Source organism: Schistocerca serialis, chromosome 1, assembly GCF_023864345.2.
Source record: "Schistocerca serialis cubense isolate TAMUIC-IGC-003099 chromosome 1, iqSchSeri2.2, whole genome shotgun sequence".
NCBI lineage: Eukaryota > Metazoa > Arthropoda > Insecta > Orthoptera > Acrididae > Schistocerca > Schistocerca serialis.
Window position 1 is genome coordinate 716619022 of NC_064638.1, and position 22798 is coordinate 716641819.

Genomic DNA, 22798 nt, shown 5'->3' on the forward strand with positions numbered 1-22798 from the left:
TCTTCGCCATACAACATAAAGTGACTCGTCGATTGTAGACGTAGATTTTGAGGAGTTATGCATTTCCTGTTGTGCAGAACTGTCTTCCTTCCCAGAGATTCCGTGAATATTTTTGCAAGTACTTTTTGTGAAGGAGAGGCATACAGCAATCAGTTGCAATCCCTTTATTTATTGTCCTTGCAAATCAGATTTCGGCTATAAATAACCATCTTCAGCAGTACCTGTCACCAAATGTTCTCACAGGTGCATAGACAGAAGGATTCCTTATCGAATCAAAGCTGGTTCAGTACCTTTTGTGTTACACTACACCCAGATTTAATCACTTCCATTAAAGCATCATTATCTCCAGGTGCTACTGTTTCGTCATTCCTCGAACGGCTTTAAACATCTCATCTGCCATTATTTCTGGAACGCCATTTACTTTTTATAACTGTCATTTATTTCGATAGTTATTTCGAATGATCCCTTTCATGTGTCTTATATTCAGAACAAATTATTTTGTGTCATACACATTCGGACTGCCCGCTTAGCAGAACACGCCAAGTGGAGTGGAGAGCGGCAGAAGAGCCGTGTGTTACAGGGTCGACTTGGGCTGCAACTGTGAAATTGCAGTGGCCTTTCACTAAAGCAAAGCAATTTCCAAGCCGAACCGTCGAATCTCTGGAACAGTTCTGAAGCAAATGACACGAAATGGTTCGTTCATCTTCGGAATCAAATCAAAGTTACAAGGACTTAAGTCCGGGGAGTATGGTGGCTGGTACAGTACTTCCCAGTCCCATCGACCGAACAGAGCAGCCACAGCTTGCGCTGCGCCCCCGCATTGTCGTGCAAAATGGTGGGTGGGTTGCACGGAAAGTGTCGTCGCTTCCGTTGCAAAGCTGGTCGCAGGTGATGCTCCAAAAACGAACAATAATACTGTGCATTGACGGTCTGCCGTGGAGGAACGTAATATGTTAGGATAACACCATCACAGTCGTACGCGAGAATCACCATAACTTTAGACCGCTCCATTAGCACCACCAACAGAACAGGCTCTGCTAACGTTATACTACGCCTTCCACATCGCTGGCAACGGGTTTTACACAACGCTGGTGACTACTTTGAAGGACATTAACAGGTGCAAACATGTACCTCTTTTATATCGGTTGTGAATAAATAGTTGCCACTATTTAAGTTGCAACCGTCGTATGAAGTTTTGAAACCATGTCATTCTTTTTGAAAATACTTGTATATCGACAGAGTATCAGGCAGCCTCCGACATAGTGTCTGCTATGCGCTGTCGTACACCAGAACCTGACTAGATGGTAAGTAATAAGTAGCACATAACCCACGGTGCACATGAAAAGCGTAACCGTGAGCGTCGCTCATGCAGAGTTCCCGTGGGAAAGTCGGTAGAGCGTTAGTTTGTCGTAGCAAGGGTCTTGGATTCGAGCACTAATCAAACAAGTTGTTGTACTAGCACATGTGAAGCTGCTATATGAGAAAACATTTTCCTGAGATGTAGAACGCCTGTTCAGAGTTTATAGCAATATTCTATTGGCAATCCGCTTTCGCTTTGTATCACACATGCGAAAGTATTATTAGTAATAATAATAGTAATAATAATAAGAGTAATCATTGATTGCTAGATGGCAACACCACCGTACCTTGTAAGTGCGTGTTGTGCTTACGCATGTCCAACAGAAGACACCAATTATACAGCGTATATATGTAGACGTGACTGCCTTGATAACTTCAGTGCAGATGGACAACAGGGTCCGAGCCTCTTGTGGGAATACAGGACTCGATGTGAGGCAGTAGGTGAATGGACAGTGGACGTTACTAGCGTGGTCATGTTGAGAATTTGGGAGAATTTGGATGAAACGGGAAGCGTGTCCATAGGGTCGAGGCGATTAAGGGAACTGCTCGCGTTAAGTGGGAGACCCGCGTTCGAGTCACCTCCGGCACAAATTTCTAACTTTCAGCATCGAATTATTTCGATGCCTGATTGCGATAGGCGTCGGTCTTTCCATCGAAATATGATGTTTACTACCCCGGTATCAACAACAGTGCGGTGACTGTTCTGTCGGACACGTCACTCTTATATATAAGTCCTATTACATATCAGAACCGAGCGAGGTGGCGCAGTGGTTAGACACTGGACTCGCATTCGGAAGGACGACGGTTCAATCCCGCGTCCGGCCATCCTGATTTAGGTTTTCCGTGATTTCCCTAAATCACTCCAGGCAAATGCCGGGATGGTTCCTCTGAAAGGGCACTGCCGACTTCCTTCCTCATCCTTCCCTATTCCGATGAGACCGATGACCACGCTGTCTGGTCTCCTTCCCCAAACCAACCAACCAACATATCAGAAACATATTGTCTCATATAACAGTTTCACACGTACCATACTGAAAACACTGACATGACAAGAGCCCGAACCCAGGACCCCTGGTAAGACAGATTAACGCTGTACGGACTTCCCCACGGGTGCTACACACAATAGACGCTCGCTGTTATTCTTTTCCTGTGCATCGTGGGTAAGGTATTACTTACAGCTTCGCCACGTTCTCCTGAACGACAGCGCATAGGACAAATTACATGGGTTTTGGTTGGTACTCTGATGATACAGAACGTTTGGTACCGATCTGTCTGTCTACCATCTGGAAGTTTGGGTGTCAGCACATTGAATGCTAAGCAATTCAAACTCTTAGACATTCAGTTTGTAAGGCTTCGGTCTGTTTCAGTCCTTTCGCCTCACATTTTATCATATCTGAATACTGAATTTGCATACGAGGCTCTCTTGCATCATTTACTTTCCGATTCAGTTTTTACTTGTCAACTTTTCATTGTAATTGCGCGCTAATTAAATGAGTGGTTAGGGGTAGCTTGCAGCTACGTGGCGTTCCAACCTCTCTGTACCAAACCTAGCTGTTAATTCTTATAGTGTTTTGTTTTTTCATTACATGCATGTGGTCTTCTCTCAGGGGCTTTTCGCTACGGATGAAAATTGGAAGAAATTTCAGACGCTTTGGAAGAGCTGCCGATCACTCAGAAAACAGCTCCTACGCTAGCAGACCACACGGACTATCAGGTGAAGCTTTCAGGGATTAAGTATTTAATGTGTGTGTCCAACCAACTTCAGAAGTGCTTTTAGAACCGGTAAGCGAAGTGTAACTGTGAATATAAACATAATTATCCAATGTAAATGAACATGTCAGTCGGCAACAATGTGGATGCTGCGCTGATCCATCATCACAGAAATAAAAATGAAAAATAGGGATAAAAACATGCAGAACAGAAATTAAGTGCACCTAATTACGTAAATATATAGCTCGCGAAGTTTAGTAGATGAACAGAATTGTTATATTGCAAAGGCAGCTGCAGCATCCTAATTACAGTAGATGTTTTTAGGGAAGTGCTAATTGGAGATTTAAATATGTACTACAACAATTTAATATGGACAAAAACCCGAAACGTGCATTGGCATTAATAAAGATACGTAAAAAAGTCACTGGTTGATATTTTTCTTAAAGTAATATAATCCACAGCCAGCTGAAGAGCCAATAAAATCGATAAATTTATGGAGTGATTTAAAGTGGGATTAGCTCATAAAAAGAAACTAGTCTTAATAAAGGCACATGCCAAACTGAGATGCATTGGAAGATCATCATCCTTGAACCAAATAACTTACAAAACCCTCGTTCGACATATTCTTCAGTCTTGTTGCTCAGTCTGAGACCATCACCAGATAGAATTGATAGAGGAAAGGGAGGATATCCAAAGAAGAGCAGCGCGTTTTGTCACGGTTCGTTTAGTAAGCGGTAAACCTTTATGAAGATGCTCATCCAACGCCAGTAGCAGGCGGCCAGGCGCTATAAGATGGGCATTGGGCATCAGTGTGTGGTCAACTCTTGAAATGCCGCGACTGTACGTTCCTAGAGGAAACAGGTAACGCACACTGATGCAACAAAAGTCATGGGATAGCGATATGCACATATACAGATGGCGGTAGTATCGCTTACATAAGGTATAAAAGGGCAGTGCACCGGCAGAGATGTTATTTGTACTCAGGTGACTGATGTGGAAAGATCTGCGACGTGGTTGTGGCCGCACGCCGGGAATTAACAGACACTGAACGCGGGATGGTAGCTGGAGCTAAAGGCATGGGACATTCAATTTTGGAAATCGTTAAGGAATTCAATTTTCCGAGCTCCAAAGTGTCAAGAGTGTGCCGAGAATATCAAATTTTAGGCATTACCTCTCACCTTGGACAGGCAGTGACCGACGGCCTTCATTTAACGCCCGAGAGCAGCGGTGTTTGCGTAGAGCTGTCAGTTCTAACAGACAAGCAACCATACGTGAAACAACCACAGAAATCAATGTGCGCCGGCCGAAGTGGCCGTGCGGTTAAAGGCGCTGCAGTCTGGAACCGCAAGACCGCTACGGTCGCAGGTTCGAATCCTGCCTCGGGCATGGATGTTTGTGATGTCCTTAGGTTAGTTAGGTTTAACTAGTTCTAAGTTCTAGGGGACTAATGACCTCAGCAGTTGAGTCCCATAGTGCTCAGAGCCAAATCAATGTGCCGCGTACGACGAACGTATCTGTTAGGAAAATGCGGCGAAATTTTGCGTTACTGGGCTTTGGTAGCAGGCGACCGACGCGAGTGCGTTTGCTAAAGGTATGACATACCCTGCAGCGCCTCTCGGCGGGCTCGTGACCATACCGGTTGGACCCTAGACCACTGGAAAACCGTGGTCTGGTCATACGAATCCTGATTTCAGTTGAAAAGAGCTGATGGTAGGGTTCCAATGTGGCGCAGATTCCACGAAGTCATGGACCCAAGTTACCAACAAGAGAATGTGCAAGCTGGTGGTGGCTCCATAATGGTGTGGACTGTGTTTACATGGAATGAAATGTGTCCTCTGATCGAACTGAAAGGAGATTGACTGTAAATGGTTATGTACGGCTACTTGGAGACCATTTGCAGGCCGGCCGGTGTGGCCGTGCGGTTCTAAGCGCTTCAGTTTGGAACCGCGTGACCGCTACGGCCGCAGGTTCGAATCCTGCCTCGGGCATGGATGTGTGTGATGTCCTTAGGTTAGTTAGGTTTAAGTAGTTCTAAGTTCTAGGGGACTGATGACCACAGAAGTTAAGTCTCATAGTGCTCAGAGCGATTTGAACCATTTGCAGCCATTCGTGGACTTCATATTCCCAAACAATAATGTTATATTGTATAATTGTTTGCAATTGGTTTGAAGAACATTCTGAACAATTCGAGCGAATGATCTGCCATCCAGATCGCCCAACGTGAATCCTATCGAACACTTGGGTGACATAAGCGTGAGGTCAGTTCGTGCACAAAACCATGAACCGGCAACTCCTTCACTATTACGGATGGGTATAGAGACAGCAGATTCCACCAAGTCATGGACCCAAGCTCTCAACAAGGCGCTGTGCAGGCTGGTGGTGTCTCCATAATGGTGTGGGCTGTGTTCACATGGAGTGGACTGGGTCCTCTGGTCCAACTGAACGGAGATTGACTGTAAATAGTCATGTTCGGCTACATGGAGACCGTTTGCAGTCATTCATGGACTTCATATCCCAAAACAATAAAGTTATATTGTATAATTGTTTGCAATTGGTTTGAAGAACATTTTGGACAACTCGAGCGAATGATTTGCATCCAGATCGCCCAACATGAATCCTATCAAACACTTGGGTGACATAAGCGTGAGTTCGCGCACAAATCCATGAACCGGCAACACCTTCACTTTTAGGGATGGGTATAGAGGCAGCATAGCTCAATAATTCTGCGAGGGACTTCCAAAGACTTGCTGAGTAGGTAGCACGTCGAGTCGATGGCACGTCGAGTTGCTGCTGTACTCCGGGCAAAAGGAGGTCCGGCACGATATTGGGAGGTGTCCCGGTTGCGGAGTGTAGATGTAGATGTAGATGTAGATGAGACAGGACAGGCACGTGCGGCAGCACGCGGCGCGCGGCGCGCGGCTCGAGGCTGAGGGCGTGAGCCGCACCTCGCCTCGCCGCGCCAGGCCGCACAATAGCCGCCGGCTAATTAAAACCGCTGCCCGCTGCCCCGGCACACCGACTATTTCCGTGGCTGCGGCTGCGCCCTGCCGGTGCCGCTATAACAAACAAACCGGGCGCGCCAGGTACGACAAAGACAAGCCCAGGCCGCTGCGAGAGCCACGTTCCTCTCCGTTAGCTGCCACCTAGGCACCACTGGCAGCAGGGGGGCTGATAAGCTGGAGAGGAACTCCGCCGCAAGTCATCGTTTTACAGTTTTGTTTTTATCCAGATATGTTTCAGCACTTTCTCTCTTGACCTCAGTGGGATTATTTGTATATTTTCTTCTGGACACTTATTGTTAAATGTTAACCCCCCGTGTAGATTGTATAAACTTTTGACTGAAAAGTATTTACATTTGCAAAAGGAGGTACAAATGGTTCAAATGGCTCTAAGCACTATGGGACTTAACATCTGAGGTCATCAGTTCCCTAGACTTACAACTACTTAAACCTAACTAACCTAAGGACATAACACACATCCATGCCCAAGGCAGGATTCGAACCTGCGACCGTAGCAAAAGGAGGTAATATAAAGTGGCAAATACGTTATTTTGCTTTACATACAGTACAAAGTTGAGTTTTATCAGCAGCCGGCCAGGGTGGCCGAGCGGTTCTAGGCGCTACGGTCTGGAATCGCACGAGCGCGGTCCCAGGTTCGAATCCTGCCTCGGGCATGGATTTGTGTGATATCTTTAGGTTAATTAGGTTTAAGTAGTTCTAAGTTCTAGGGCAAGGCTTCCCAACCTTTTCAGCTGGCGGACCCCTTCTTCAGTAGAAAATCCGTGGCGGACCCCTAATCAGCCAAGAGCACAGTAACTTTAACTTTAAGAGCGAAACCCATAGGAACTGAAAGCTTCTTAATGCAAGGGCTTCTTGGTGTAGCAATTTTAGTGGCCAGTAGTGTTTAAACTTTTGGCTGAAAAGAATTTACATTTGCAAAAGAAGGGATTATAAAGTGGCAAATACGTTATTTTACTTTACATACAGTACAAGGTTGAGCTTTATCAGCGAGCTGAAGCATTCTGTGTCGTTTACTAACGATATGTGTACTAAATTTGGAAATAATGTGGATATACAGGGTGTTCGTAAATTCCTGTTACAGACTTCTAGGACTTGTAGACAGGAGTGAGTACATAGTATTTTGGATAGGAACCAATGTCTGGAAATGTACCTTTTTCGTACTACAGCCATTTGAAAACATGTTTGCTAGGTTGATATGCCACATGGTAGTCATGGGGTGGGAGTGTAAGTGGCAGTTACGTCGAATCGGGTGATGTCATTTGACGTGTGTGCTACCTCTCTGACCTGGTTCGAGCCTCATTCGCGTGTCTGTGAGTATTAGAGCGACATGGTTGCGTACACGTTTGCAGAACACAGTGATATGATGCTTCTGTATGATGATGCTCACGGTAATGGGAGACATGCTCAGCCGGCCGAAGTGGCCGCGCGGTTCTGGCGCTGCAGTCTGGAACCGCGAGACCGCTGCGGTCGCAGGCTCGAATCCTGCTTCGGGCATGGATGTGTGTGATGTCCTTAGGTTGGTTGGGTTTAACTAGTTCTAAGTTCTAGGGGACTAATGACCTCAGCAGTTGAGTCCCATAGTGCTCAGAGCCATTTGAACCATTTTTTTGAGACATGCTCCTCGCCTTTATCAAGATCGTTATGCACAACGTCCGACTCCATCGCATACCCTTTTCACCACAATTACACAACGGCCTCGAGAAAGGGTACCTTCACTGTCAATAGGTGTAACAGTGATGCTCGAAGGAGACGCCAAACACCCGAAGTGGAAGAGGCCGTACTGCACCACGTTGAGAGAACCAATCAACGGTTACACGAGGAAGTTCTTTGGTTATTAATGAGTGGAATTGTAAAGAAAGTGATGTACTGGTCACTCCTGATAAATTACTGGTAAAAGTGGTCACCTTACCAATATGTTTTCATGTTGTAGCATGGAAACGGTATGTTTCCAGACATGGGTTCCAAATCAAAATGTGTTCTACTCACTCTCCTCTACAACTCCAAATTTGTAACGTAAATTGCCGAATACTCTGTATACATTTGTTTACATCCTTCACATGATGCTATTAGTTGTGTACGCTAGTAGCTTTAAATCTACCATACATTCTGCAGCTTGTCATCTGCGAACCACAAAAAATTTTGTTTTCTGTTTATTCCTCATTTTCGACTGGGAATCACTACATAACACGTTATTTAGCGCCTTACTTACATTTTTGGTGTGTTGTGATGTTTTCCACATTGTTTGTGTCTATTCAACACGTTTATTTTCTTTCCTATTGTCGTTAAATACGCTTTTTATATAATTTGGCAGTCGAATATTGAGTTGCTGCCGCCATAGCCATAACAACGTGTGAAAATTTTTTAAATATTTCCTAAGTGGACAACACATAATGCCGCAGCTCAACGACACATGTTTCAGTTTTGTACTATATAAACTAATGCATCGTATTTGACAGTTAATAATCGCTCCTTTTGCAAACTTAAATTCTTTTCAGCCAAAAGTATATACAACCTGCACAACAGATTAACATGTACATATTGTTTTCCAGAAAGAAAATAAATAATCACACTGAACAAAGCGCTGAAACATGCCCGGGTAAAAAACAGAACTATAAAAAGATGCCTTGCACAAGGTGAAATTCCTCTTCAGTATTTCTTAGTAAGCACAGAAATAAGAAGAGTTACAATGTCCAAAAGATGATTAGGACTGTAGGAGTTACTTGTCTATAACAGAAAAGGAATAATTCAGTATTATTATTTTATTTGTGAAGCGTCATTAGAAATGGAGCAGTAGCTTATCTGGACAAGGACTTCCTCTGCATATTTTCTGGAATCACAGACAATCATATGTACTGAGGATTATCTGACGGATAGTTGAACATATTTTTCTTTCCGATCGACCTGTACTAACATGCAATGACTGAAACGGGAAGTTTTGCACCAGTCCAATATTCATCAAACTTTTTACGGATCTTCCTCACATAAAAGCTATTAAATGATAAACCTTCTTGATCATGCTGAGCACCACAGCTGACAAATTTTAATGATAAATAAAAATACATTCCATTTGGAACTGATGTCCAGCATTGTCATCAGAAAGAGCTGCGACATCCAGTTTCACGAATACATACTTGGGTTCGTTGTCGCATGGAAGCAAAAGCCTCCGAATGCCATCTTCAGGAATTCCTTGCCATGCCTGTCAGTTCATGACGAATGATAGATCTACATCTACATATACGCCTCTGTGCGAATCCTAATTTCTCCTCTCATCTACGTGGTCCTTATGCGAAATGTACGTTGTCGGCCGTTCAGCAACCAGCTGGTATAAAAGAATAGTCTTTCATCACATCCCAGACATGCTCTAAGGGTAACAAATCAAGGACAGGGTTGGTCAGTCAAGAACACGTGCATTCCTCAAGTTGTTTCTAGTAAGTACCGCAGTGTTAGATCTTGCAGTATCCTGCTGAAATATGCCATTTGGTATCCTGATCAGGAAGGATATGACAAGAGTATTTACAGTTTTTGCGCCTTAGAATCGTTCGATTACTGGCGAACATTTAACCTTCTTCAACAATTGCCAAACCAGTACTTTTGTCATAACGACTAGATCCCTACGCCACGATTGCAGGAGGTATCGACCCCGAGAATCGCTGCTTCCTGAGAACTTTCACCAGATCAACTGCGACATCCGACCGTCACAAAAAGAAGCAAGATTCATCACTGATCACCACGGAATGCCATTCAGCGCCCCATTTGATTCTAGCTCTACACTGTGCAAGTCTTTGTTGCCTCTTAAATGCGGCACTTTTCCAGTTGGGCTGTATTTTTGTTGTTGTTCCTCACGGCCACGTGTGCAACAATAATAAAAATTACAGCTTAACTGAAAAAAAATGATGCACTCATTTAATAAATTCATGACTGTGGTGCCTACAATGAGGAAAGTGTCTGTTGTCTGTTCTGTGGTACCATGTCAGCGCTAAACGACACATGGTAACCCGAGATCTCAGTCCAGTTTACAGTAATCGGTTTTCCACGGTTCATTTCATGGTAGCTCTCTGCCTGTTACCTATACCTCATTTCAGAAGTCTTCTTGCCAGAACCAGTCGAAAAGTCCTAGGCTCTTCTCGTGAAGTACTGTGCCCACTCTCTTACATTACTACCGGCCTGAGTCCATCACCTCACATTTCGTTCTGCGTTGCAGCCAATTGTCCCACGTACCTCACGCCATTGATTTAACCTATTTTCAAGACTGGAAGGCGGGAATAAGGTCACGTGCACGTCCTTTGCACGTCCTGAGTTGCGAATTCGACACGAAAATTCCACATCCAATGGCCATTACTTTCTCACACAATTCTTCATGTGTGGGGATAGCCTTTTTCAGTACTGTAAATAAGTTCACTTAAGAAAGAAATTTTAATCAACATTTACCACAGCCATGGAAATACTGGAATATTAGCTTGGTACCGTTCGGTTAATGTGTTGGTGGTATAACACTTTTCATTTCCTTCAACGTAAATTATGGCTATTGCTTTCTGTGTGTCGTTTCAGTACAGGCGAAACGATGGATAAAAAAGGAGTCAAAATGAAGGGATTAAAGGTGATTTTATGGAACTTAGAAAAGATATTGATGACAACAACGTGAAAAATTAGTCTATATTTTAAAACACAAGTTAGTCAAGTGGGAAAGAAATTGGCAGATCGGATGAGTGGGTTGGAGGAAGATTTGAGGTAGAGGATGGGATGTGAGAGCAAAGTTAAAGAGATGTAGTCCGCACTTAAAGCAGTACCAGCAGAAAGTGTAGGTCATGTAGCACAGTGAAAAACTGAGCTGGACAAAGTAAAATCGCAAACGGACACACTGCACACTGCTCTAATGAGGAAGGTTAAGATCAGAGACAAGTGATGGTATTTTCTCGAAGACTGTTTTTACGGTATTCCCCAAGTATCGGTTTTATAAGTTAGTCTCCACGAATTGCTCAATTGTTTCATTTTTATTTTCCATAACTCTTCTGTAAAATAGTTGTTTAACTTACTAGTATCTAATCAGCCTTCGGACTATTTCTTCTTGGGTCATGCTGCTCTGATATAGCTTCATGGCACTTGTTGTCTCACATTTTAATTTTTGCAGTGCCTGAGTCTGGATGGAAGGTACTGCTCTAGCAGGACCTCTCCTGGTGGGTATCGCTGCCTCCATTGCTCTTTGTTCAGCCACGGCCAGTTCTTGCCTTTAACAACTACGTCATCACCCAGCGATGGACTTTCCGGACACTGAAATACCATTCTCAGTTGTTCTCAGTTTGTCTTCTTCATGTCCGACGGCTTAGCTGGGTGGTAACGTGTTCGCCTGTCATACAAGCTGGCCCGGGTTCGATCCCCGGCCGTGTTGGAGATTTTCTCCGCTCGGTGACTCGGTGTTGTGTTGTCCTCATCATCGTTTTATCCTCATCACCGGCGCGCAAGTCGCCCAATGTGGTGTCGACTGAAATAAAACTTGCACTTGGCGGTCGAAGTTCCCCGGACGCCATACGCTCACTTCCAGTCTTCTTCATGTTGTATTTGGGCCATCCACACACGTTTTCTGTGGTGTCTAGGATTTCCCTTCCAGTGACGCTGTAGAGTATGATATCCTGATCACTCGATGTCATTCCATTCTCAACCTTCTAGCCTCTTACACGGCGCGCCGCTGCCGTATTTCCTAGAGTGACGTCTATATTTGACGTTGCACCGACCCTCGCTTCTACAATTCCAGTTCCGTAATTTGTGGCTTGCGAGGTGTTTTCAATACCTGTAGACTGACTTTCGCCATGGGTTACTCTAGTTGCCTTCCAAGCGCATCAGTCAGGCGGCTACACCACAATATAGACTTCACATTTACATCGGTGGCGTACATGAGGGCTTAATTTGTCCTACGTGACTAATATCCTTTAGCCTTAGTAGATACTCGTCAATCTCATCGCTAAATTGAAAATACATGGAAATCGGGATGCAACTCTCCATTCCGGTTAACATTTCCATACAGTTTATGTTTTCTGAACAACAGTGTGATATTTTTGTCACTGTAATAGCCTTATTAAATACTATTATTGCTCCCATAGAACTTCAGCCACTTCTGCCCCTATTTTTAGCCTAGTGTAATACGCTGGCGCTTCTTGTAGCTTTAATCTACCCTATTTTATATCCACTGGGGATGACGGGTATATAGAGGGTGTCCATAAAGTCCCTTTACAACTTCAAAATTTTATTTCAACGGCAGTTGCTGAAATATTTTAACGAAATTTCTTTTATTGTTATCACTATTTACTAGAGTTTTATATATACTAAAATTTTGTGTTTCAGATACTCTGTTGATGGAAGGAACTGAACCTTTATAAAATGGCAACTCCTCATGAGAGGGCGCAATGTGTGTTCCGGTTTATTGAGACAAAATCGGATGTTCAGACTCAACGAAACTTCAGAACGAAGTACGGAACAGATGCACCATCGCGCCCTTCAATCCATGCATGGCACAAAAAATTTATGGAGACAGGGACAGTGTTTGATAAAGGGAGGAGCGGGCGACCAAGAACATCCGAGGAATACATTGATCGCGTTTTAAACGTCTACACCCGTTCACCTACGAAGTCCATCCGCACTACTTCCAGACAGTTGCAACTACCACGTTCAACTGAGCATAAGGTCCTCCACAAGAACTTACGGTTGTAAGCTTACAAAGTGCAACTGTCAAAGACAATTGAGCCAAATCACAAGCCAAAATGACAGAGTTTGCACTTAACATGCTGGAACACCTTTCGGAGGATGAGGCATTCCTCAAGGGAGTTTGTGTCAGTGACGAGGCAACTTTTCATGTTTCTGGGACATTAAACAGACACAATGTGAGAATCTGCGGATCTGAACACCGCCATGTGACTATGGGGCTTCACCGGGATAGTCCAATACTGAATGTGTGGTGTGGAATCATGTGCAACCGAATAATTAGCCCTTTTTTTTTTCAACGAGTCAACAATTACTGCAGGTGTTTCCCTCGACCTTCTGACCGAATATGTAGCGCCACAACTGATTGACTTACCACGAACTATCATTTTCCAGCAAGATGGCGCACCACCACCATTGGGGACTGCATGTTCGTCTGTTACTCAGTGAAACATTTCCAGGCAGATGGATTGGGAGGAAAGGGCCAATTCCTTGGCCACCACGTTCGCCAGATATCACTCCCTTGGACTCTTTTTTATGGCGATATGTAAAAGATCTCGTGTATCAAACACAGATACGGGACAGTGCTGACTTGAAGCAAAGGATTCGAAATGCCATTGCCACCATTGATGACGCTATGCTACAGTTAACACGGTAAGAAATCGACTACCGTCTTGATGTGCTTCGTGCAACTAAAGGCGCCCATATAGAGGTCTATTAAACACTGTCAAAAAACTTTTATAAACACTGATTACAATAAATGTTGTTAAAATATTTCAACAACTGCCGTTGTAATAAAATTTTGAAGTTTTAAAGGGACTTTATGGACACCATGTATTAGAAAATCTGGCCATGCCCATCTGTAGTCCCATGCTATAGGACCACCTGTGGTCACAAAGTGCTTGTACTGGATTGGAGGATAAGTTCGTAGCGTTTTTCCATAAGTTTAATAAACACAACAGATACACATAACAGAGACTTTAATCATCAATACTACATTCTCGCTGTGGCCGAGCGGTTCTAGGCGCTTCAGTCTGGAACTGCGCGACCGCTACGGTCGCAGGTTCGAATCCTGCCTCGGGCATGGATGTGTGTGATGTCCTTAGGTTAGTTAGGTTTAAGTAGTTCTAAGTTCTAGGGGACTGATGACCTCAGATGTTAAGTCCCATAGTGCTCAGAGCCATTTGAACCATACTACATTCTCCTTCACTATTTACAACATTCTGCCAACGCTAGGGTAACTTTTTGATTCCGCGTCTGTAGAAATCACGTGGTTTTAAGGCGAAGAACTCGTCGAACCAATTTCGGAGAGCATTTTCATCCGGAAAGCAAATTCCTTGAAGATTGTTCGATAGAGAGCGGAGAAAGTGAAAATCTGAGGACGCAAGATCAGCTGAGTAAGGCGGGTGCGGAATGACTTCCCAACCTAACTCCAGTACAGTGTTTTTTGTCAGTCCAGTAGAATGCGGGCGGGCGTTATCGCGCAGTAGCATCATTTCACACACTCTTGTTGTCGTTGTTCTTGGATTTCGTCTGCGAGACGCCTCAGTTGTCGACAGTAAAGTCAGCAGTTATGGTTACACCTCGGGGAAGCAATATGTAGTACACCACACCGTTGTTGCTCCACTAGACGTCACACTGGACTCGTATTCGGGAGGACGACGGCTCAATCCCACGTCCGGCCATCCTGATTTAGGTTTCCCGTGATTTCCCTAAATCACTCCAGGCAAATGAAAGGGCACGGCCGACTTCCTTCCCCGTGAAACGTCCCCTTTGAACAATTTATACACGACTGTCCTTAAACTGACACACAATATTTTGTTAGCGCAACGCAATCTGACTTTCAATAATCCCTACAAAAGAATGGCCCTGACTAACATTAAACTACACCTTTCACAAATCACTTACCTCACAAAAATCTTCGCTACTCAAGCTACTGCAATACAGCGAGCGCCACTACTGCCAGCTAAATAAAAGATTCAAACTACTGAAGGCACTAACTACTGATAGGCATAGTTAGCAAAATGAAAGATTTTAATAGAGAACAAACAATGTATTTACCTTAATAGTCATAATATACATAGCAGTTCATGACAAATTACAAAACTCCGCCATCTCTCTCCCCACATCCACCACTGCTGGCGGCTCACCTCCAACTGCGCAACGCTACGCGCTGTTCACATCCAGCTACCTAACACTACAATGGCGAGTATTACAACAATGCAAAGCAGCCACAGACTGCTGCATAACGTTGCCAATAAGAAAACATAAACAGCCTACTTGCACCCGTCCTTCCCTAAGCCGATGAGACCTATGACCTCCTTGTTTGGTCTCTTCCCCCCAAACAATCCAATCCATTCCACTAGACGTATAACGCTATATTTTGTGGATGCGCGCAGGTCTTTGTATGGGGAGTTGCTGTTTTGTTTGGGCTCAACCACTGCTTTCTTTTCCTTATGTCAGCTCGAAGACACTATTTTTCGTCACCAGTACCGATACAGTATAGGAATGACCGGTGTTGTTCCCGAGCCAATTGATGACGAGCAATTAGGAGTGCACATATGGCCATCCGCTGAATTGTGCCCATTGGATCCAAATGTCACTCGATGGTTGAATGATCACAGATCATCACATCTGCCAGCTCTCGTGTACTCTGACGTGGATCAGTGTGGTTTAACGCGTTTAAACGCGATAGTGCAGAGTCACTATTGTGAAAACCATCCACCTTTAAACGAGAAAATCACTTTCTTGCCATGCTCTGTACAACACCATTATCCCCATACATGGCACGAATGTTTCCGGCTGCCTCCGCTGTTGTCACCCCTCTACTGAACTCAAACTGAAGAATCCGTCGGAAATGTTCCGATTTCTCTATTCGTCCTATTTCGCACTCCGTTTTCTAGGGTCCACAGCTTTACTTACTATTTCCAAAGGACAAAATAACAAGATCTAAACTCAAACAGAAACAATGAACAACAAATAAAAAATGACAATCGATAAATAAACCCATATCAACAGGAATACCAGCACGGAAAACAAAAACACTACGAACTTACGCATCAACCTGGCAGAAAATAGTTTCAATAACTTCTCCAATTTGTCCACTTCCTTCGGCACATTATTCCCTGTGAGGTGGATTCCATCTACGAAATTTTGTACCGGAAAAGCAGTATACTCTGATTTTGGGAGCATATTCCTTACTAGGCGTCTTAACGCTGTAGTAAGCTTCGTCGGCTCTTCCAGCCTAGTGAATTTCATCTCGGTCTCCATGCTTTCAGAAACCTGTCGTGGATCTGTTCCGGTCTGTCTTCCATTGCCTACTTCTCCGTAGTGGATGTTTGTTTCCTTTACTAACTGGCTCTCAGTCTCCTACTGTTTTTGTGGAAGATTCATAACCTGCATTGGTAAATGTTTTGCTTCCTCAAGTTGTGTGCTGCCGCATTCTGCATACAACTGCTCATTTTGTGTCACAAAATCCTGATCGCCCATGTCGTATGACACTCTTACGTCTGTTTCTGATCTTACTTCTCTGTTATACCACAAAGTTCTGAATTTTTGGCCAAAAACTTCTTTCTTCCTATTTCGCAACCTTTACTACGGTTTGTGTCGTATACTCTTTTCTGTGGCACTTACTGCTCACTTTTTGCCACAAATACCTCGCTATTTCGGCGTCCTTCCTCGATGGTGATTTGTTTTTACATAGGCAGCACGTAATGGTGTCATTAGAGTTCTCGTTGCTTTCTAGTGTTATAGTACGCCTATGTATAATCAATTCCTAAAATCTGCATTGTTAGAAGGGTTTGACTCGTGTGGCATTCATATTCGTTCCCCGTTCACTTTTTAAACCTTATCTTTACATAGCACACACTGTGCCGCTTGTTTCCTTTTATTTCTCTCTTGTCGGATATATCTTGTTCCCCACAGTGCCCACGAATTACTACTTGTTTATCACAATGTTCTGCAAATTGACCAAGGTCTTGGCATTGCGCGCGCTGCTCACTACAAGTCCAAGATATACTTTTTCTCGCTTCCTGAGAGCTGTTTTAACCTCAGGAATCACTTCAATAACTTGGTGGATCACTTTTCTTCCCTTTGGCTCTATCCTGAATCGTACTGTAACGCCGCTTTCGAAACTTTCGTTGTCTGTTCGTCTTCAAGGTCAGCTAATCTACTGTGTGAGGTGGTAGCATTCCCTCCAGGTGGTCGGATCACAGCGTACGGGCGTGAGACAGTGGGAAAGCAACGGATGGTAAATGGAACTGAGCGTTTGGCGTCGTTGGCCGGGAGGCCCCTTACGGGGCAGGACCGGCCGCCTTGGCGCAGGTCTTATTACATTCGACGCCACATTGGGCGACCTGCGCGCCGGATGGGGATGAAATGATGAAGACAACACAACACCCAGTCCCTGAGCGGAGAAAATCCCCGACCCCGTCGGGAATCGAACCCGGACCCCGTAGGACGGCAGTCCGTCACGCTGACCACTCAGCTATCGGGGCGGTCAGAAACGAATGGTGAGAAAGGCCGATGAAAGAAAGACGCGGCACGATGCAAGATACAAGGCTGTATGTATTAAACAGCGACGTATGTTACCAGTGAAGACGAAGGAGAAATCCAGTGACTGGAACAGAAAACTAAGGAAACAGTATGAAAAGTACCGTGGTCCATTTGTAGTCAATGAACGCCCATATCCAAATACTTAGAATGTCCATATCCAAACACTTACCGCTTAGCCTACCCAGTTTCTGGAAAACAATTGTGACTAAGGAATGTAACTGAATTGAGTCAATACCTTCAGAAGTGAGCAGTACCTTAAACACTAGTAATGCGGCAATTATGTTTTTGTGAATAGATAAATGTTAAGTGATTGAATTTTTATTGGGTGTTTATTATGTAATTAGCACAGAGGATTAATTTTAGTAGACGGAAGTTGGTGCAGTTTTTTTTTTTTGTTTGTTTGTTTGTTTGTGTAGTGTAAGATGTGACTTAGGTTTGCTTTTGTGATGATTTTTTGTTTTGGCAGCCGAAGTGTCAGTTTTCACGTTTCTGTTTACATAGTGAAGTGCTGGTTTGACGTGAGATTCCGTGCTCTGACGCGTGTAATGTTACCGTCAGTTTTCTTTCGCAGTGAAGATACAGATAACAGAATGTTATGTTCCATGCACGGCGGATGGAAATGCAGTTGTTTGGTTGCCTAATGGGTTCTTTACCAAATGAATTATGTCTGCAAAAGGTTCGTATGTATAACCTCACCTACGGGTGAAGTGACAGAGTTATTATTCGAGTAGCTCGTGGGTTGCTACGGTTTCCTTGGCAGAGAATGATCTGGCTGGCATAACATAAGGGCGATGCAGCAGTGCTGGTTGCACTGGCAGTACTACCACATGAGGAAGCGTGCCCGAACATCAAACACAGCGCGACCGGCCCTGCATGTAATGTGCTTCGTTGCGTGAGTACATGCCATTTTAGGGGTTTGAATCTGTATAGGTATAGCTATAGGACATATGAGAGTATCTTGTGAAGCCGGCCGCTGCGGTCTAGCGGTTCTAGGCGCTCAGTCCGGAACCGCGCGACTGCTACGGTCGCAGGTTCGAATCCTGCCTCCAGCATGGATGTGTGTGATGTCCTTAGGTTAGTTAGGTTTAAGTAGTTCTAAGTTCTAGGGGACTGATGACCACAGATGTTAAGTCCCACAGTGCTCAGAGCCATTTGAACCATTTATCTTGTGAAGTATTTCTAAAAATGCTGTAGACATCAGACTGCGAAAAGAGGCACATACTGTCTAAGAAGGTGTGTGGTTTTGTAACTTATTTTATACCCTCTTTTGATCAGCTCATCTGAGGGCAGGCACTGAATTCTTGACTATAATACAGTGCCTCAGTGATGAAATGTCTTTTTTTTTGTTTTTTACGAAGTGTTACTCTGTGACACACTGATGTAGGTATACACGAGATTAGTTGTTTAAATACTACGTGATCAAAAGTATCCGGACACCCCCAAAAATATACGTTTTTCATATTAGGTGCACTGGACTGCCACCTACTGCCAGATACTCCATATCAGCGACCTAGACATCGTGAGAGAGCAGAATGGGGCGCTCCGCGGAACTCACGGACTTCGAACATGATCACGTGACTGGGTGTCACATGTGTCATACGTCTGTACGCGAGATTTCCACACTCCTAAACATCCCTAGGTCCACTGTTTCCGATGTGGTAGTGAAGTGGAAACGTGAATGGACACGTACAGCACAAAAGCATACAGCCCGGCCTCGTCTGTTGACTGACAGAGACCGCCGACAGGTGAAGGAGGTCGTTATTGGTAATAGGCAGACAGCTATCCAGATCATCACACAGGAGTTCCAAACTGCATCAGGATCCATTACAAGTACTATTACAGTTAGGCGAGAGGTGAGGGAACTTGGATTTCACGGTCTTCCAAACAGGAAGAAATTTTGAAATCCGATACAAAGAGCACTCAGACACACTCCGTTTAAAAAATTTAAATAAATCCACTTTTGCAGCCCATCTAGCCCAAAATAGTCATTCAGTCGCAGACATAAAAACCAACCTCCACATTCTACACACTGTAGACAAAGGAATAAAAATGGACCTCTTGGAACAATTATAAATTTTCATGCATAACAATAAAACACCCCTCACCATCTTTAATGAACAAATTGATTTAGCCAACAGTCTATTCTTCCAAAATTTTAAAGAGTCCTTAAATGCGAAAAACTAATGAATACTGTGCTCGGACATGAAATGGAATGTTCACTTTGTCGCAGTCGTGGATAAAGCGGGTGATTCATTCGCAGCACACTAGGAAAAATTTGGAAATTTTTGCTAAGGACTATGGGACCAAACTGCAGAGGTCATCGGTCCCTAGGCTTACGCACTAAGTAATCTGACTTAAGCTAACTTACGCTAAGGACAACACACACACCCATGCCCGAGGGAGGACTCGAACCTCCGACGGAGGGAGCAGCGCGAACCGTGTCAAGGCGCCCCAGACGGCACGGCTACCCCACTGGGGAAATGGAGTTAGTCTACGATGAACGTATTCAAGGAAGGCCAGTACGAATGGTGTCAGGTTTGTTTGACCACGACGAATCGTCAGGAAATGCTCAAAAACGTGAACTAGCCGAAGCTTGTAGATAGATGCCGATTATCCCACGAAAAGCCACTCACAAAATTTCGCGAACTGTTTTTAAGTGAGTAATTTAAGAATACATCATAGCCCCCTATGTGTTTCTCTCTTAGGGGCTGTAAAGACAATATTAGACACATTATACGTGATAGGAACAGAGAAACATTCGCAGACGTGGTCCGTTGCTAAGACCCTCTACAATGCACTTGTCAATGGCTTTCAGTGTATATGTGTAAATATGGTTGTCGATGTATTGTACCCTTTGTTCCAAATCTGATAACCCTTACTTTTCGGAATGTTGCCAAAGTAAAAGTTTCTGCGATTTTAATGCTGTAGTTAATTATGTCCCTTCCAAACAGGTTCGGTCGTTTGTCGAGAAACGCACGATATATCACGTAATCTCCGCCGAATCTCAATTGTGAACTTCTCTAGATGTTTCTCGAGGGGACTTTAAAGAATGCATGTTTACTGCTTGACAAAACTCGACGAGGTATTTCGTGGCACCTAAGTTACGAAATAAAAGTCTTTCTACAGATAATCATCTTATTTTATTGCCATTGCTGTCATCCGGTTCTGTACTTCTTCAGGATTAATATATGAAGGTACTACTGCTCCCAAAGATTTTCTCAGGCTATCAGTTGATGTTGTACAAAACTGGAAACATTACGGTTATATACACAAATTTACATCAGAAGTACAGTACTTCATTTATTGTACTTAGATTAGTGATGAAATCACACGCATCAGTACAATTCCGGTGATATATTACTGCTTGTATAAACGTGTACATAAGAGAAGGAAGTTGGCAAAAAGGGAAACTTATTAGAGCAACGATTTGAAAACTGGTAGCTTGGTTCACTGGTAAATGTCCGTCCGAAAATAGTGTAAGCTACCATTTAGTAAGGCTGATCTCAGTGATAACAAATGTAAAGTATTGCGAATACAAAGACGAAAAGAGCCTTCACTATATGATAACACGACTGCAGAACAGTCACTGGAAGCAGTTACTTTCATAAAATAGCCAGGAGTATGCGTACGAAGCGAACAGAAGTGGAACGACCACATAAAATTAATCGCGAGTAAGGCAGATACCAAACTGATATTCATTGGAAGAATAATCAGGAAACGTAGTCCATCAACAAAGGAAGTAGCTTACAGAACACTCGTTCGACCAGTACTTGATAATTGCTCGTCATTATGGGATTCGTATCACATAGGACTGACAGAAGAAACAGAGAAGTTCCAAAGAAGAGCAGTGCGTTTTGTTACAGGTTCATTTAGTAAACCCGAAAGCGTTCTGAATTACGGTGTAGTGCACTGTTACAGTTTCGAGAACGTACGTTCCCAGAAAAGTCAGCAAATACACTGCGTCCTCCTGCGTATATTTCACGAAAAGATGCCGCCAAAACAGCGGAGGCTGTTATTATTATGATAATTATTATATTTTCGTTGTCAAAGAGGTTACTGTTTATATAGGTCGTTAGTCGTTGTAATGCACTGCAAGATGCTTCATTGTCCGTGGTCAAATGTTCTAAGTAAGTTCTGTCGAGTGTATGTAATCGGAGCCAGACTTGGAAATTCGGTGATGTATAAAATTGCATTCAGTGTATCTATAATTTTAGATAACCCGTTCAGGAGATTTGACAGCGATCTGTTACAAATTATCAATTAATAAAACAGTCAAGATCGCAGTAACCATTTATTTAAAAATGATGACCAGTTTCGGCCATTATGTTGGCCATCTTAAGATCTAAAGCACTGTAAGGATATAAAGAGTGCCAAGTCAAATAGGGTTGTCAGAAAATAACATAGTGTACGAAAAAAGAAACACCAGTAAGAGTTAAAATAACACATCCTTTACCCATATGGCTGCGGCCGGCGGTGCACGGAACAGTTGCGTGAAATCAGTGTCGCTTACTGCGTGATGGCGATCTGTCACAGATGAAATATAGTGGGAAACGCGCGCCTACGCCGCATGTCAGCCTCAGCCAATGGGCTATGACTTAAGTAAGATGCGTTCAAATGAACGAATAAAATTTGAAAACAATGTAGAAGTATTCGTATGACATTACATGTAAAGTAGCTTACATATACATGAATCCATCGATGTTAATATCCGGGAAGATATTAAAGGGAGAGTTTTTAGTTCTCAGCTTGGATGTGATGTTTGAGTACGATTCATAGAATATTAGACTATATCGTTATTGGGTGATGCTTGGTGATAGGTGGCAACACCTGAGGAGCAACTTAGGTTTTTTTTTTTGTTTTTTTTTTTTTTTTTGTGGTGGGATGAAAAGTGCCGGTGCCAAGTTGGAACAGAAATAACTTTTTAATTTCTTTACTCAGTTTTTATGAGTAAGCTTAGTTTTGGAAAGTGAGATAGTTAGGCGCTTCTTTTGACTCCATGACTCCACTTCACGCCAGTGAGTGTACTCATTTTGGTAAACAGAAAGGAATACGATGATCCATTATCCAGTGTTCGGTAATTCTCGTAGCAAAAGTACTGAATATTATTACTAACGCTCAGTTAATGTATCTTTACCGGTCCATATCTTCCAAAACTTACAAACAATAGTAGGTCAGGCAACAACATTTTAAAAAGCAAGCGAATCAGTTTAAAACACAAGTTACAGATTTTTTTTTTGGGAAACCTAATGAAATTATTTCTTTCTTGCCCTTGTCTAGGCGTCGACATCTTTGAAGCAGAGTTGTGGCTCTGGCAGCTAGTTGCGTGATAAGAAACTGATACGATTTGACGGTACGTAACATTGTTTTGAAGTTAAAAGAGTATAATCTTCTTACCTAACTAAAGGAATGGATAGTTAGTGATTTGTTGTAATAGGTTTTGAATAATAAATACGGTACACATGTCA